The sequence below is a fragment of the Gracilinanus agilis genome, chromosome 3 (assembly GCF_016433145.1).
Source record: "Gracilinanus agilis isolate LMUSP501 chromosome 3, AgileGrace, whole genome shotgun sequence".
Lineage (NCBI taxonomy): Eukaryota > Metazoa > Chordata > Mammalia > Didelphimorphia > Didelphidae > Gracilinanus > Gracilinanus agilis.
The window spans coordinates 10762857-10778018 of NC_058132.1; the positions used below are offsets into that span (position 1 = coordinate 10762857).

The following is a 15162-nucleotide window of genomic DNA, read 5'->3' on the forward strand; positions in this document are numbered from 1 at the left end:
CTTGACTGTTTCATGGATATCTTCTGAGGTTTCATTGTTATTGTATGTGAAAGTATTTCTAAAATCTTCCAGTTTGCAGTTAATGACCAAATGATGTATTCAAAATCTGGTTCTGCTCCTTTAAGTTTGAAAACTCATTTTGGCCTTTGGAAATAGAGTAAGAATCAGTTTAATTACTGCCATCGGAGGAAAGAACTTATATTCCATTTGTGTATATGTTCCCTTTTATTTTGTATTTATATCATTCTTTTTTTCTTCAGAGGCAGAGACTACTTTTGAAATTAAGGAGATGTCTACAAAGCTGAGCCTTTTTATGGAGGGATCTGGCCCTCCAAGAGGCATGAATAAGGGTCACTGTGACTTCATTTTGAAAGAAAGCTCTGATTCTAATATCAAGGTAAATAAAAATCCCAAGAGTGACTGTGAACTTGATGAAGTTGCAGAGAAATTCAGCCAGCATTCAGGCCTAAATCAGTATATGAAATCGACCTCAGGAAATGTCTGTTGTCTGGATAGTGAATACACCAAATGCTTTCCTGAAAAAGTAGAACTTAATCAGTCACATGAGAAGCCTCCTGAAATGCCTACGTATCGAGATAACCTAGGGAGAATCACCTATGGCTTGAGTTTAGATCTCACAAGACATCCAAAAGGTAAACATGTAGAGATGCCTTCTGTGAGTAATAAAGGCAGGAGACCTTTCAATCAGAACTCTGAGTTTGGTTCATATCAAATAATCCATTCTGGAGAGAGACCTTATCAATGTAAAGAATGTGGAAAGGCTTTCACACAGAGGGGTAATCTTGTTAGACATCAGAGAATCCACACTGGAGAGAAACCTTATGAATGTACACAATGTGGAAAGGCTTTCACAGAGAGTAGCTCTCTTGCTGCACATCAGAGAATCCACACTGGAGAGAAACCTTATGAATGTAAACAATGTGGAAAGGCTTTCACAGAGAGTAGCTCTCTTGCTAGGCATCAGAGAATCCACACTGGAGAGAAACGTTACGAATGTACACAATGTGGAAAGCCTTTCACAAGGAAGGGCGATCTTGCTGCACATCAGAGAATCCACTCTGGAGAGAAACCTTATGAATGTACACAGTGTGGAAAGGCTTTCACAGTGAGAGGTAATCTTGCTAAACATCAGAGGATCCACACTGGGGAGAAACCTTATGAATGTACACAGTGTGGAAAGGCTTTCATAGAAAGTAGCTCTCTTGCTAGACATCAGAGAATCCACACTGGAGAGAAACCTTATGAATGTACACAGTGTGGAAAGGCTTTCATAGAGAGTAGCTCTCTTGCTAAGCATCAGAGGATCCACACTGGAGAGAAACCTTATGAATGTACACAGTGTGGAATGGCTTTCACAGGGAGGAGTAATCTTGCTGCACATCAGAGAATCCACACTGGAGAGAAACCTTATGAATGTACACAATGTGGAAAGGCTTTCATAGAGAGTAGCTCTCTTGCTAGGCATCAGAGAATCCACACTGGAGAGAAACCTTATGAATGTACACAGTGTGGAAAGGCTTTCATACACAGAGTGAGTCTTGCTGCACATCAGAGCATCCACACTGGAGAGAAACCTTATGAATGTACACAATGTGGAAAGATTTTCACAGTGAGGGGTCATCTTGTTAGACATCAGAGAATCCACACTGGAGAGAAACCTTATGAATGTACACAGTGTGGAAATGCTTTTACACAGAGGGCAGATCTTGCCGTACATCATAGAATCCACTCTGGAGAGAAACCTTATGAATGTACACAATGTGGAAAGGCTTTCACACGGAAGAGTCATCTTGTTATACATCAGAGAATTCATACTGGAGAGAAACCTTATGAATGTACACAGTGTGGAAAGGCTTTCATACACAGAGTGAGTCTTGCTGCACATCAAAGGATTCACACTGGAGAGAAACCTTATGAGTGTACACAGTGTGGAAAGGCTTTCACACGGAGGGACAATCTTGCTGCACATCAGAGAATCCACTCTGGAGAGAAACCTTATGAATGTACACAGTGTGGAAAGGCTTTCACAGAGAGTAGCTCTCTTGCTAGGCATCATAGAATCCACTCTGGAGAGAAACCTTATGAATGTGCACAGTGTGGAAAGGCTTTCACAGAGAGTAGCTCTCTTACTAGGCATCATAGAATCCACTCTGGAGAGAAACCTTATGAATGTTCAGTGTGGAAAGGCTTTCACATGAGGGGTGATCTTGCTGCACATCAGAGAATCCACACTGGAGAGAAACCATATGAATGTAATGACTTCAGATAACCTTTCTCTTAATGCTCCACAGTTGGTTCATGTCAGAAAATCCCCACTGGAGAGAACCCTTATAAGTGAGACTGAGCTTTTGTTGCCACTCTTAGCCTTTTTAATATAAGAGGATCCACACTAGAGAGAAACTTTAGGAATATGATCAATGTGGTAAGCTTTTCAGGCAAAAATCAACTCTTATTCCCAAGTGAGAATTCCTTTTGGATAGAAATCTTATTCCTATCATGAATGAAGAAAGAAAGGCATTAAAATGGAGAGTTCAGAGCTTGTTCAGTAGGAGAAAATGTCTTCTTAACAGATCAGTTCCAGATGGATTCCCTGTAGGAAGGCTTTCAGCTGTAGATCATCTCTTATTTCATGTCGAAGGATTTATAGTGCAACAAAACCTAATGGCTGTGCTCAAGTTGATGTGTTTTTCTCAGGAGGACGGTGATCACTATCTTTTGGAGAAGTATAAATGATAACAAGTCTGAGGGACCAGTCCACATCTATTCGATTGGTCATTATGACAGAAAAGGAAAGTGACAAAACGTGGAGAAGATGTAAGAAAATTGGAAAAGAAATGAACTTTTGGGGTTGTGAACTAATTCAACAATTCTGGAGAAGGCAATTTGGCACTATGTCTAAAAGGCATTAAAAACCAAAAATGAAAAAGACCTGAATATAATAAAAATACAAAACACTTAAAGTGCTCTTTTTGGGGACAGAATTATTGGAAATTAAGAGAAGGGGGCAGCTGGGTGGCTCAGTGGATGGAGAGCCAGGCCTAGAAACGGGAGGTGTTAGGTTCAAATCTCGCCTCAGACACTTCCTAGCTGTGTGACCCTGGGCAAGTAACTTAACCCCCATTGCCTAGTCCTTACCACTCTTCTGCCTTGAAACCAATACACAGTACTGACTCCAAGATGGAAGGTAATGGTTTAAATAAAATTTTAAAAATTAAAAATCAGTGATGGGTAAAGAGTATAATATGAGGAAATGACTACAGTGTGAAGTCAATCAATCAAAAAACTTATTAATCATCTTCTATGTGTCAGGCACTGTGCTGGATGCTAGGGATAAAAGTATAAATAATACAATAAAATTCATCTCTGAATGGTTTTTTTAAAAAAGGAAATTAAGAGGAAACTCATCCATTGGAAAATGGCTTAGCAAATGGTGGCATATGATAATAATGGAATCCTATTATTTTATCATTAATGAGAAGGAGGAGCTTAGAAAAACCTGAAAAGACTTGAGAACTGATGCAGCCTTTTTAATTTAACATAATCACAATTATTCATTTTACATTTTGTAATGTTCCCTGTTTCTTATTTGGTCTTAAATTCCTTTCTTTCCCATTCATAGATCTGACAGGTATACTATTGTATGTTCCTCTAATTTACTTAATTAACTTAACTTAATTAACTTAAAACACTCTTGATGTTTAAGTCATAAACCCATTGTGAATTTATGTTGGTATAAGGTGTGAGAAATTAATCTAAACCTAATCTTCCCCAAACTGTTTTCCAATATTCCCAGTAGTTTTTGTCAAATACTGAGTTCTTGTCCAAAAAGCTGGGATCTTTGGGTTTATTGAGCACTAACTTGCTGAGGTCATTTAACCCTAGTCTGTTCCATTGATCCACCCTTCTCTCTCTTAGGCAGTTTAAAATCTGATACTACTAGGTCCCTATCCTGCACATTTTTTCATTAGTTCCCTTGATATTCTTGATCTTTTGTTCTTCCAGATGAACTTTGTTATAATTTTTTCTAATTCTTTGAAAAAGGTTTTAGGTGGTTTGATAGCTATAGTACTGAATAAGCAAATTAATTTTGGTAGGATTTTCAATTTTATTATATTAGCTCATCCTACCCATGAACAATTAATGGTTTTCCAGTTATTTAGACCTAGTTTTATTTGTGTGAAAAGTGTTTTGTAGTTGTGTTTATGTAATTCCTGAGCAAAAACATTCTCAACAATTTATATTGTCTAGAGTGATTGTAAATGGAGTTTCTCTTTCTAAATCTTGCTGCTTTTTGTTGGAAATATATAAAAATGCTGATAATTTATGTGGGGTCATTTTGTATTATATAATTAGTGCTTGCTCCCCAGAACTCTAAATCTCAGCTTTCCATTTTCCTTCTCACATTATACCCTTACGTTTTGTAGATAAAGTTTTTGTGTGACCCCGCCTCTTGCTCCTCTCCCTAGGATCAAGGCTGTGGAAGTGGGCTTTATGTCAGCCAGGAGAATCTACACACGTGTGTGTACTTTTTGTTAGATAATTAGGTTTGAACTTCTGCTTCTTTTAGTTTATTTTCTTTCTACTTCAAGTGATTATTAATAAACTTTATAAAATATAATTCTTGGAGTTATTGGATATTAATTTAAATCTTACGTTGTGGAGACCAGAAGTCGGGAATTTAGAATCCTAGCCCTTCTCTAAGTTGGTAGAGTAATTTTTTTAATAGGCAAAAAAAAGTTTAGTTTTAAAAGCCTCTTCTGCCCTTGCTGCTTTTCCTCCCACTCCTGCTGCTCCTGTGCCCCTCACTGCAATTGTTATTGCTGTTGCTGATGCTTCCAGTCTAGGTCTGCTTCTCTTGAGCACTTTGCCTGGGGGTCCTTGTGAACCATTTTCTGAGCAGAGTCTGAGTTTTTAAATCCCCCTTTTCATTGCATTGCTAAAACCTGAGTGCTTGCTGCTGCCTTGGAAGCCTGAGTGTTTCTTTTACTCAACAATTTGCCTCCTAAAGGCTTTTACCTGAGGAGATGCTTCCACCCTCTTAACTTCCTCCCCACCTAGCTGGGGAGAGCAATTAAGAGGAGCAGTAGTCCCTGCCCATGTGACAGTGGAAGCAAGTGGCTATCTGGCATTTTTAGCCATAGAGGGGAGGGGAAGGAAGGTTACTCTTCCAAAAATCTTAACTTTCAGCAGTGCATACTAGGGTAGCGCCACCTGTGGACAGGAAGTAGAATTGCAAGCATTGCCTACTCTATGAAAGACCAGAACCTTACCAGAATTTTAGGATGTATTTTCTTACTGCTGTTCGTGGGTGTACTGACTACATACCTTGTTGTTAGTTTGTATAATCTTGAGATTCAGAGGGAAGGTTCATCTCCCTGCACCCCCTTGCCATTGTGGCCTGCCAAGTCTCTGCAACGCATCCATTATGGGGTTTGTCCACACTATGCCTAGTGCGGGTATGGGTATGGGAAACCCCAGAGGTGTGACCAAAGGAATTTGAATGTATGATGATACTGGGGAGGCAAAGGAACCTTAAAGTCTGGAAGTGAATTTTCAGACTCCATTGCTTTATTGATATTAACTGTTTCAGTTTATTCCCCTCCAAATAGTCTATAACACAGCTATCAGAATTGGAGAAAAAGACTCTTGAAGTTAGTGCCTGTATCCTGTCACATATATTGTATTTGCTGATTGTGTGCTTTAAAATTTAATTTTGATCATATTGATCTAATCTATAATGTTCCATTTCACTGTCATTTTCAGCTACTATATTTTGGCCATTTGTTATATGTGCTGTTACATTGTCTTTATTTGTATCTCTCCATATGATTAGACTAGAGAAAATACCATAATAAAAGCCCATAGTAAATTTGGAAAAACCTTTTTTCATGGCAAAACCATAGGTCCTTATGGATACTGGGTTTGTCACCAGATCCATCAAGGTCACATGTTGCCTTAATGGCCTTTTGTTACTTTTTTGCCTTTGTTAATTGTCACATAGATGATGATGAATGGATTCCATCAAACTGGTTACAATCTGTATACAACTTTTGGAGAAGTTAATGAGCTAAAAATTTCAATTGATTTTAAGGGGTATTCAGAAGTGATTTTCAGATATCTAGTAGCACCACTACCTCTGACTGATCATTTGCCTACCTTTGAGTTGTTTGGACCAAGAGGTAAGGGTCCATTTAGTAGCTGAAGTGAAGTGCAATAGCACTATTGTATTCCCCACGTCTGCATTTATTAAAAATATAATGGATGAAACATCTGAAGTGATTTTCAATATTGTAGTCCTCGACTCCACATTGCAATGGATGGTACATATAAAGACATGCCTTTTACACTGTTACAGTCTCATACCAGAGGAGGGCAGTTTCCCAAGGCATTTGGTTACCCCATAATGGTTTATAATCTCATCTGAGAGGTGGGAAGGATTTTCCCATGGAGCCTAGTGGCTCCTGGATGGTTTTTATATTTGTAACTTTTTAGCTTACTCTACCCTTCCACCAGAATGATCTAGATCCTTGTTGACATTTTAGACCCAAAATGTTTTCATCAGGAGTACAGAGGTTTTTTTGTTTATTTGTTTTTTGTTTTATGGGCTCTTGCCAAATTTTGGAATGATGGCAATAATAGACTTTGTTAAAATGATCTCAGCCAAGGTTGAATGATTGGCTAGATCTGGAGAACTTGTGACAAGCTTCAAAGAGCTTCAAAGATTTTTTAAAGTCTCACAGCAACTCATGTGAATCCTAATGATAGTGGGTTTCTTTGCTATTGTCATTAAATGAGCTCTTATGATTTGGGGGTTTTTTGGTACTTCTTTGAATATGCATTAGCTGCTGTACTACTGTTTTTGAAAATCTGTTCATGAAAATTATGTGCACTCACACTGTGGATCAAGGCCCGGTAAAAAAGGAAATGGATCTCATTTTGGGGTGAGAAACCTTTGTATTATGCCTCTCCTTCACTAACACAGTGTGTCACTGAATGTGAACTATATATTTTTGAATTTTTTTAAATTTTATAATTGTTTTTCCTTGCATATGCAATAGAGTACTTGAATTTTCTTTTTTTTGTACTTGAAGCACATGTTACCAGAATTAATATTTTTTTATTTTGCATTAATATAAGTTTACAATATCCATTAGCCCTAATATCATGCATACCCAAAAGCTTTAGACTGTGAAAACCTGCCATTGATTGTTTAATATTATGGGACTTTGACTAATAATTGTGTCTGATTTCAGAAGAAGAGATCACAAAAGAGCCATTATACAGTGCCAAGAAGCACAAGATCAAGGACACCAACCAATCCCAGTGGGATGGATGAGATTCTGTGCCAAGACAGGGGATTCAAACTTATCTTGGGGTTTGAGGAGGCGGCTGTTTGACACCCTCAGATGCAGGATTCCCTTGAGCCATATCCAGACTTCTGAAAAGTGCCAAAATTTGGCTGCCATTTTGGCTCCCCTGTCCCTGAGAGCAAAGGTAAAATCAGACCAGGGGATGCTATTTCTCATCTGCTTCAAAATCTAATCCCTTTTCTTTCTTTTCTGGTGTGGCAAATTTCTGTAGTCCTGGCTGCTGATTGGGTAAGTGCTACATTGTTATAATTCTTACTAGAGGCTTCTGGGACATAAATCACTTTAATTGGGCCCTGATTCAAGGACCTGTTATAGGCCCATTTTTCCTTACTTTAGAATTTTTACACGAGACTTTGATATTTTATGTTTCACCCAGAAGTTACTTTTTCATTTGTTTTGTTTTGTTTTTTATTTTCTTTTTGCAAACGATTCATGTACCTCATAACTCAGCCAGATATCCCAGGGTAATCCATGTATTGGTCAACATCCTCCTTGGGGGAGGTTGTATAATTGTCATAAAATTCTAGATTTATGAATTTTTTTCGTTTGAGAGTAATTTTAGGATAAGAAACTTGCTACCTTGCTGAAATCAAGAAAGTGAACTGGTTGGAGAGGGCTATAAAGAAGTCTGCAGAAATCATACACTGCACAAAAGATCCAGAGTGAACTTTGGGATGTAGTGCAATTGAATAGTAGGGTGTTGAATGCATTCATTTTGAATGTAAACTCTTATGCCAAAGGGGACTGCCCCCAATTGACTTTTTGCCAGTGTGTCTAGCAATCATTGGTTTTGTTCTCTTTCTCTTTTATTTTGTGATGAAATTAAATCTACCTTGCCCATCTTTAGATTTAATCACCAAAGGTGAAAACATCTCCATTTAACCCACAACTTGGGTGGTCAGTAACCTACGTGTGTTAGAATGAGTTACAAATCAGAATTTACTGACTGCCTCATGGGCAGTCCTAAGAAAAGTGTCTGTTGTGATTGGACACGTAAACTAAGAGGAGGCCACAGGAAGTGATGCAAAAGAAGCCCCTTTAAAAAGAGACCTCAGTGGGCTGGGCTCTCTCTTCTGGTTCATGAACTGGACCTGAAGGAGCTTTTCTGGTTCGTGACCAGACTTGGAGGAGGAGCTGGTGAGACTGTTCCACGTGGTGAGTGTTAAGCCTCTGGCTTTCCGGACTTGGGATAAAGGCTGAATTTCCCATGACTGAGGGTTAATTAGATCCACCTGGATTGAACTAGGGGATTAGAGTAAATTACCTACTGTGTTAGATTACTTATCCTATCTTATCCTCTCTCTTATTTCCTTATTTCTACTTCCTCTTCTCATTTGTAAATAAATTTCCCTAAAAGTCCTTTTTACTTGAAGTTAATCTTTAATTGGGGACTGATAATTGTTCAATCCTCTGGTGACCAACCTTTTAATATTTATCCAACCAAAACCCCTTTTACCCCTTACATTTTCCCTCTTATTCCAAAATTATTTTAAGTTCCCCTTAGAAAGTGCAATATTGTATGCACCTCTAGTTTAAGATCTTTAGAGATATAAGTTGGTTATGTGTACTGATTCCATGGGGAAATGAGGCATGTAAATCTGGGAGATTTCTACATGCTCATTTTCCAGTGGAATCACAGGGGGGATTGTATAATTAGGATTTGCTCCCCAGAACTCTAAATCCCAGCTTTACACTTTCTTTCTAAAGTTAAGTCCTTACATTTTAGAGATAAAGTTTGTGTGTGACCCCACCTCTAGCTCTTTTCCACGTGATCAGAGTTGAGGATGCAGACTTTATGCCAGCCAGGAGAATCTACACATGTGCATGTACATTTTGTTCTATAATTAGGTTTGAACTTCTATTTCTTTTAGTTTATTTTCTCTCTACTTCAGGTGATTATTAATAAATTTTATAAAATATAATACTTGCACTTATTGGATATTAATTTAAATTTTACAGTATCCTATAATTTTGCTAAGATTATTAATTATTTCTAGTAGCTTTTTAGTTAATTTTCTAGGATTCTCAAAGTAGTGATAGTTTAGTTCTGAATCAATTTTTGTCCCAATCCAAAGGCCTGATCATATCTTTTGTGTTCATTCAAATCCCTTTAGACTCTATAAAGTATTTAAGAGTTGTATGATCAGTAGTGAACAATATTCATTCTGGAATGAAGGGGTATACAGGAAATGATTACAGGAAGGGCTTCATCTTGAACTCATATTTGACTATATTCTGTGTGAAGAGTGAATCAAACTCTCATTGTCTATCAATCAGGGATTTTTAATTAATCAAGCAAAAACTTAAGTACCTCTTCTTAGTACCTTAACAGACACTAAGTAAGATAGTTTTAAGTCACTTACTAGAGTAAGCTCATACCTCCAAAGGTCATTGCTCCCCCTTAGGCAGTGCTAGGCAAATTGAAAGACTGTGATTGGTTCCCATAAAGTGGGGGATTGACAGAAAGTGAGGAGAAAACTGCTTTAAAAAGGTCAGCTCGAGGATTCAGTCATTCTCTCTGCATTGGTGAGCCACATTGGAGGAAGACTCTTTCTCTGGATCCTGTGTTGGCTTGCAGTGGTGAGTGGAGTAATTCTTTCCTTGGTTCTTTGGTAAGGAGACCCTCTCTGCTTGTTGGGGTTTCGGTGGGACACTCCCTTCAGGGTGAATTCTGGTGATATTCTTGTTAATGGCTTATTCAATTTCTTTTTCTGAGTTGAGATTATTTAAGTATTCTATTTCCTCTTTTGTTAATCTAGAGAATTTATATTTTTGTAAATATTCATCCCATTTCACCTAGAACATCAGATTTATTGTTATATAATTGGGCAAAATAGCTCCTAGTGATAGCTTTAATTTCCTCTTCATTAGAGGTGAAATCCTTTTCATTTTTGATACTGTTAATTTGACACTCTTCTTTCTTATTTTTAAAATCAAATTGATCAATACTCTATTTCATTTGTGGTTTTTTCCCCCATAAAACCAGGTTCTGCTCTTATTTCTTAATTCAATAATTCTTTTAGGACTTCTGGAGGTGGAGCCAAGATGGAGGAGTAACTAGAGCAGCAGTGCCATTACACCAGGAATATCATCTCTGACCAAGAGAAAAATATCGCCACAGGGGGCAGCTGGGTAGCTCAGTGGAGTGAGAGTCAGGCCTAGAGACAGGAGGTCCTAGGTTCAAACCCAGCCTCAGCCACTTCCCAGCTGTGTGACCCTGGGCAAGTCACTTGACCCCCATTGCCCACCCTTACCAATCTTCCACCTATGAGACAATACACCGAAGTACAAGGGTTTAAAAAAAAAAAAAGAAAGAAAAACCCAAAATGTAGGCAGAGATCATCTGGGGAATTGAGGTGAGAGGGAAGCAGAGCTAGCAGGAGGCATAGCAACAAGTGAAGAGCATACCCCACCCCCCACCCACAGACATCTGCTCTCACAGGTTCTGAAATTAAGCCCAACCTGTCAGACCCTGAAATCCTGCAGGACAAACAGTGGTCCAAGCCTACTAACACCCCTTAAAATTGCAAACCTGTGGAGAAGTCTGGAGTCCCAGCCCAGGGCAATCTGGGCTGAAGGGGACCACTCCATGTGGGCATTCATCCCATTTACATTCACAATTATGATTATCATCTGTGTATTCCCTCCCATCAAGATTTCTTTTTTTAATCCTGCCCTTTCTCCTTTCTCTCTTTCCTTCCACACTAGTGTTTCCCTTTTAATCACTCCTCCCCTTCCCACCACCACCTTTCTTATTCCCCTTCTACTTCCCTATAGGGTCTTTTAATCACCCCCCCCAACTTCTCCCTCCATTATATTACTCATCTCCCCACCATCCCCTTTCTTATTCACCTTGTACTTCTCTATAGTGTAAGATAGGATTCTGTACACCAATGATTCTGGCTGTTTTTCCCTCTCTGAGCTAGTTCCAGTGAGGGTACAGTGTAAGTAGTACCTGTCACTACCCTCACCCTTCCCTCTACTGTAATAGCTTTTTCCCCTCCATGGCTCTGTATGTGATATAATTTACCCCCATTTTACTTCTCTTTTTCCATTTCTCTTAGTGCAATTCTTTTTCACCCCTATATTTTTTTACATATCATCCTAAATAACCTACTACCAAACCCTCTATGTATACTTCTAACTACTATGGTAATGGTAACAGTTTTTAAGAGTTACAGATACCATCTTTCTATATAAGAATGTAAACAATTTGACTTTATTGAAGCACTTAACTTTTTGTCTTTCTTATTTACCTTTTTATGCTTGCCTTGAATTTTTATTTGGACATCAAATTTTCTGTTTAAGTCTAGTCTTTTCTTCAGGAATACTTGGAAATCTTCTATTTTATGAAATGACTATACTTTCCCCTGAAAGAATATAGTCAGTTTTGATGGGTAGGTGATTTGTGGTTATAAACCCAGTTCCCTTGCCTTCTGGATTATCATAGTTTTCCAGTTCTTCAATGTAGGAGCTGCCAGATCCTGTGAAATCCTTAATGGGGTGCTATGATATTTGAATTTTTATTTCTGGCTGCTTATAGTATTTTCTCCTTGCCCTGGGAGCTCTTCAACTTGGCTATAACATTCCTGGCAGTTGTCATTTGGGGATTTATTGTAGGAGGTGATCTGGATTCCTTCGATTTCTATTTTACACTCTTCAAGAATATCTGGGCAGTTTTCTCTGATAATTTCTTTTAGTATTTATTATGTCTAGGGTTTTTTTTAAACCATAACTTCTGGTAGCCTAAAAATTCTTAAAATTGTTTCTCTTAGATCTGTTTCCAGGTCAGTCATTTTTTCAAAAGGATGTTTCATATTTTCTTCTATTTTTTCATTCTTTTGATTATGTTTTATTATTTTTGATATCTTGTGAAATCATTAGTTTCTATTTTGCCAATTTTATTTTTAAATAATATATTTCTTCCATGACTTTTTGACCTTCCATGACCATCCACCTTTTCCATTTGTTCCATTCTATTTTTCATGGAAATTTTTTCTTCACTGGATTTTTGTGCCTTTTCTTCCAGTTAACTAGTTTTTCTTTTTAAGCTGTTATTTTCTTTTTGCATTGCTTTCCTTTCTTTTCTCCCATTTTTTTTCAGCCTGTCATATGTTATTTTTTGAGTTCTTCCAGAACCTGACTGTCACGTTTTGCTTTTGATTGCTTGGATCATTACCCTGTTGATTCTGTGCTTTTCTCTTTGTCTCCATAGAAATTTTCTAAGGTTGAGAGGTAAAAAGAGTATCTTCATTCATTCATTCTTTCTTTCTTTCTTTCCTTCTTTCTTTCATCCTTTCTTTCTTTCTTTTTTTAATGAGTCATTACGTTTTATTGATTCTTCCAATGCAATGATATTTTATATATCCCTCCCCTTTTATTACTAAATCAAACAACCCATTTTTGGCCCTTATCAAGAGTATCTTGTTTCTCAGCTAAGCATATAAATTTTACCAAGAATGACCATGTGGTACTACCTACAAAATTATGAGAACAGAATATCTGAAAGGTTACCTGAGACTAACAAAATTTAAGTATAATTGACAAGTGACATTTAAAGGATAGCTAGTAACAGCAGTGAAGAAAGGCTGTCTTCTCCCAAGGACAGAGCATACCCAGGCACAGGGATTGAGTTGTAGTCTAGCTACAGGGAGACTGGTCACGACCCTCCTCCATTCTGAGCTCTTGGCCTGAATTGTGAAGGGTTATAAGAATCTCGGACCTGCCTGTATCACAGCTCCATTGTGAGCTTTCAGTGTTATTGTTCGTGAAGCTAGTTCTAAAATAAACCATCTTGCAGATATAACAAAGTGGTGTATCCAAAGACTGATTCTGCTTGTTTCAGATTTTAAAAGTCTTCTTTGGGAAAATAGAATAAAAGTAAATTTTCTTTCTGCCATAAAAGGAAAGAGCTTATATTTCTGTGTCAATAACATTATTTGTTTACTTCAGAGGCTGAAGCCAGGTTTGAAGTGAAGGAGATGTCTACAAAGCTGAGCCTTTTTGTGGAAGGATGTGGTCCCTAAAGATACATGAATGAGGCTCCCTGTGACTTCATTTGGAGAGAAATATGTGACTAATATCAAGGTAAATAAAAATCCAAAATGTGACTGTGTATTTGATGAAACTATAGAGAAATTTAGACAATATTCAATCCTTATTGAGTACAAGAAAATAACCTCAGGAAATGGCTATCATTAGCATAGTGAATATAGCAAATACTTTCTTAAAGACGAAAAACTTATTCAGTCCCATGGACATCTCCTAAAATGCTCATTTTTCAAGCACAGTGGCCTTCAAACCTCATTAGACATCCAAATAGTAATCCTGCAGAAATGGTTTCTGGGAGTGATAAGAATGGAGTGACCTTCAGTCAGAACTCTGAGCTTGCTGCACATCAGATTACCATGATGGAGAGAAACCCAATGAATGTAAACAGCAAGCAAAGGCTTTCACACAGAGGGGCCATCTTGTTGCACATTACCAAATTCCCACTGGAGAAAAACCTTATGAGTGAGCCTGAGCTTACAGTTGTCACTCTTAGTTTATTTAACAGAAGAGGATCCACACTGGAGGGAAACTTTATAAATATGATCAATGTGGTAAGGCCTTCAAGGCAGTAATCATCTCTTATTGCCAGCCTGAGAATTTGTTTTGGATAGACATCTTTTCACTATCATGAATGAGGGAAGATATTCAAATGGAGACTTTAGAGCTTATCCAGTAGGAGAAAATGCCTTCTGAGGAAACCAATTCTAAATGGATTCCCAGTGGGAAGACTTTCAGCTAGAGATAATCACTTTATATCACAGGATTCATAGTACAGAGAAGGCTTATGAATGGGCTCTTGGTGGATATGCTTTCTTTAAGTGGAGTGTGATCACTCTTAATTAGAGAAATGCAAATTAAAACAAATCTGAATGATCAGCCCACATCTAGAAGATTAGCTATTATGACAGAAAATGAACGTGAGAAAAGTTGGAGGAGATGTGGGAAAATTGAGATACTCTTGAACTACTTGGGGAGCTGTGAACTGATTCAACCATTCTGGAGAGAGCAATTTGGAAATATGTCCAAAGAGCATCACAAAAGAAAAAGCAAAAGGGCCTATATGGCTAAAAAAAAAACAAAAACACTTAAAGCAGCTCTTGTTTTGTATTGCAAAGAATTGGGAAGTAAGGAGAAATGTATCAATTGGGAAATGGCTGAGTAAATTGTAGCATATGACTGTAATAGGATATTATTCTGCTACAATTAATTTCAAGCAGGAAGAGCTTAGAAACACTTACATGAACTAATGCAAGCTGAAGTAAACAGAAACAGAACATTGTACAAAGAGAGAGCAATATTGTATGAAGAACAACTACATATTTAGCCTTTCTCAACAATACAACGATCCAAAACATTCCTCAAAACTCATGATAAAATAAAATTTCATCTGCCTCCTGAGAAAGAACTGCAATATTCTGAATGTAGATCAAAGAAAAATATCTTATTTTCTTAATTTTGGGGTTTTTTTTGTTTCCTTCCACAAAAAGATCAATATGAGGAAAGGTTTTATATCAGATTGCTTACCATCCCTTAGGCTGGGAGAAGAAAATCTAAAACCAAATATTTTTCAAATGTTGGATATTGTTGTTACATGTAATTGTGGTAAAAAATAAAACATCCATGTTGGGGGAGAACAGAGGTATGATCAGTAGAGAAAAATATTCTTCCCAGAATAAAGGGAAGTTTAAGCAGTAGTTGCCAGAAAGGCTTCACTTCAAGC

The 15162-nt window shown here is 37.6% G+C and overlaps 1 pseudogene; it reads left to right on the forward strand.

Moving 5' to 3' along the window:
• The first annotated feature begins 340 nt into the window (after window positions 1-340).
• The window catches only part of LOC123240731, a 139440-nt pseudogene continuing 124618 nt past the window's right edge, over window positions 341-15162 (forward strand).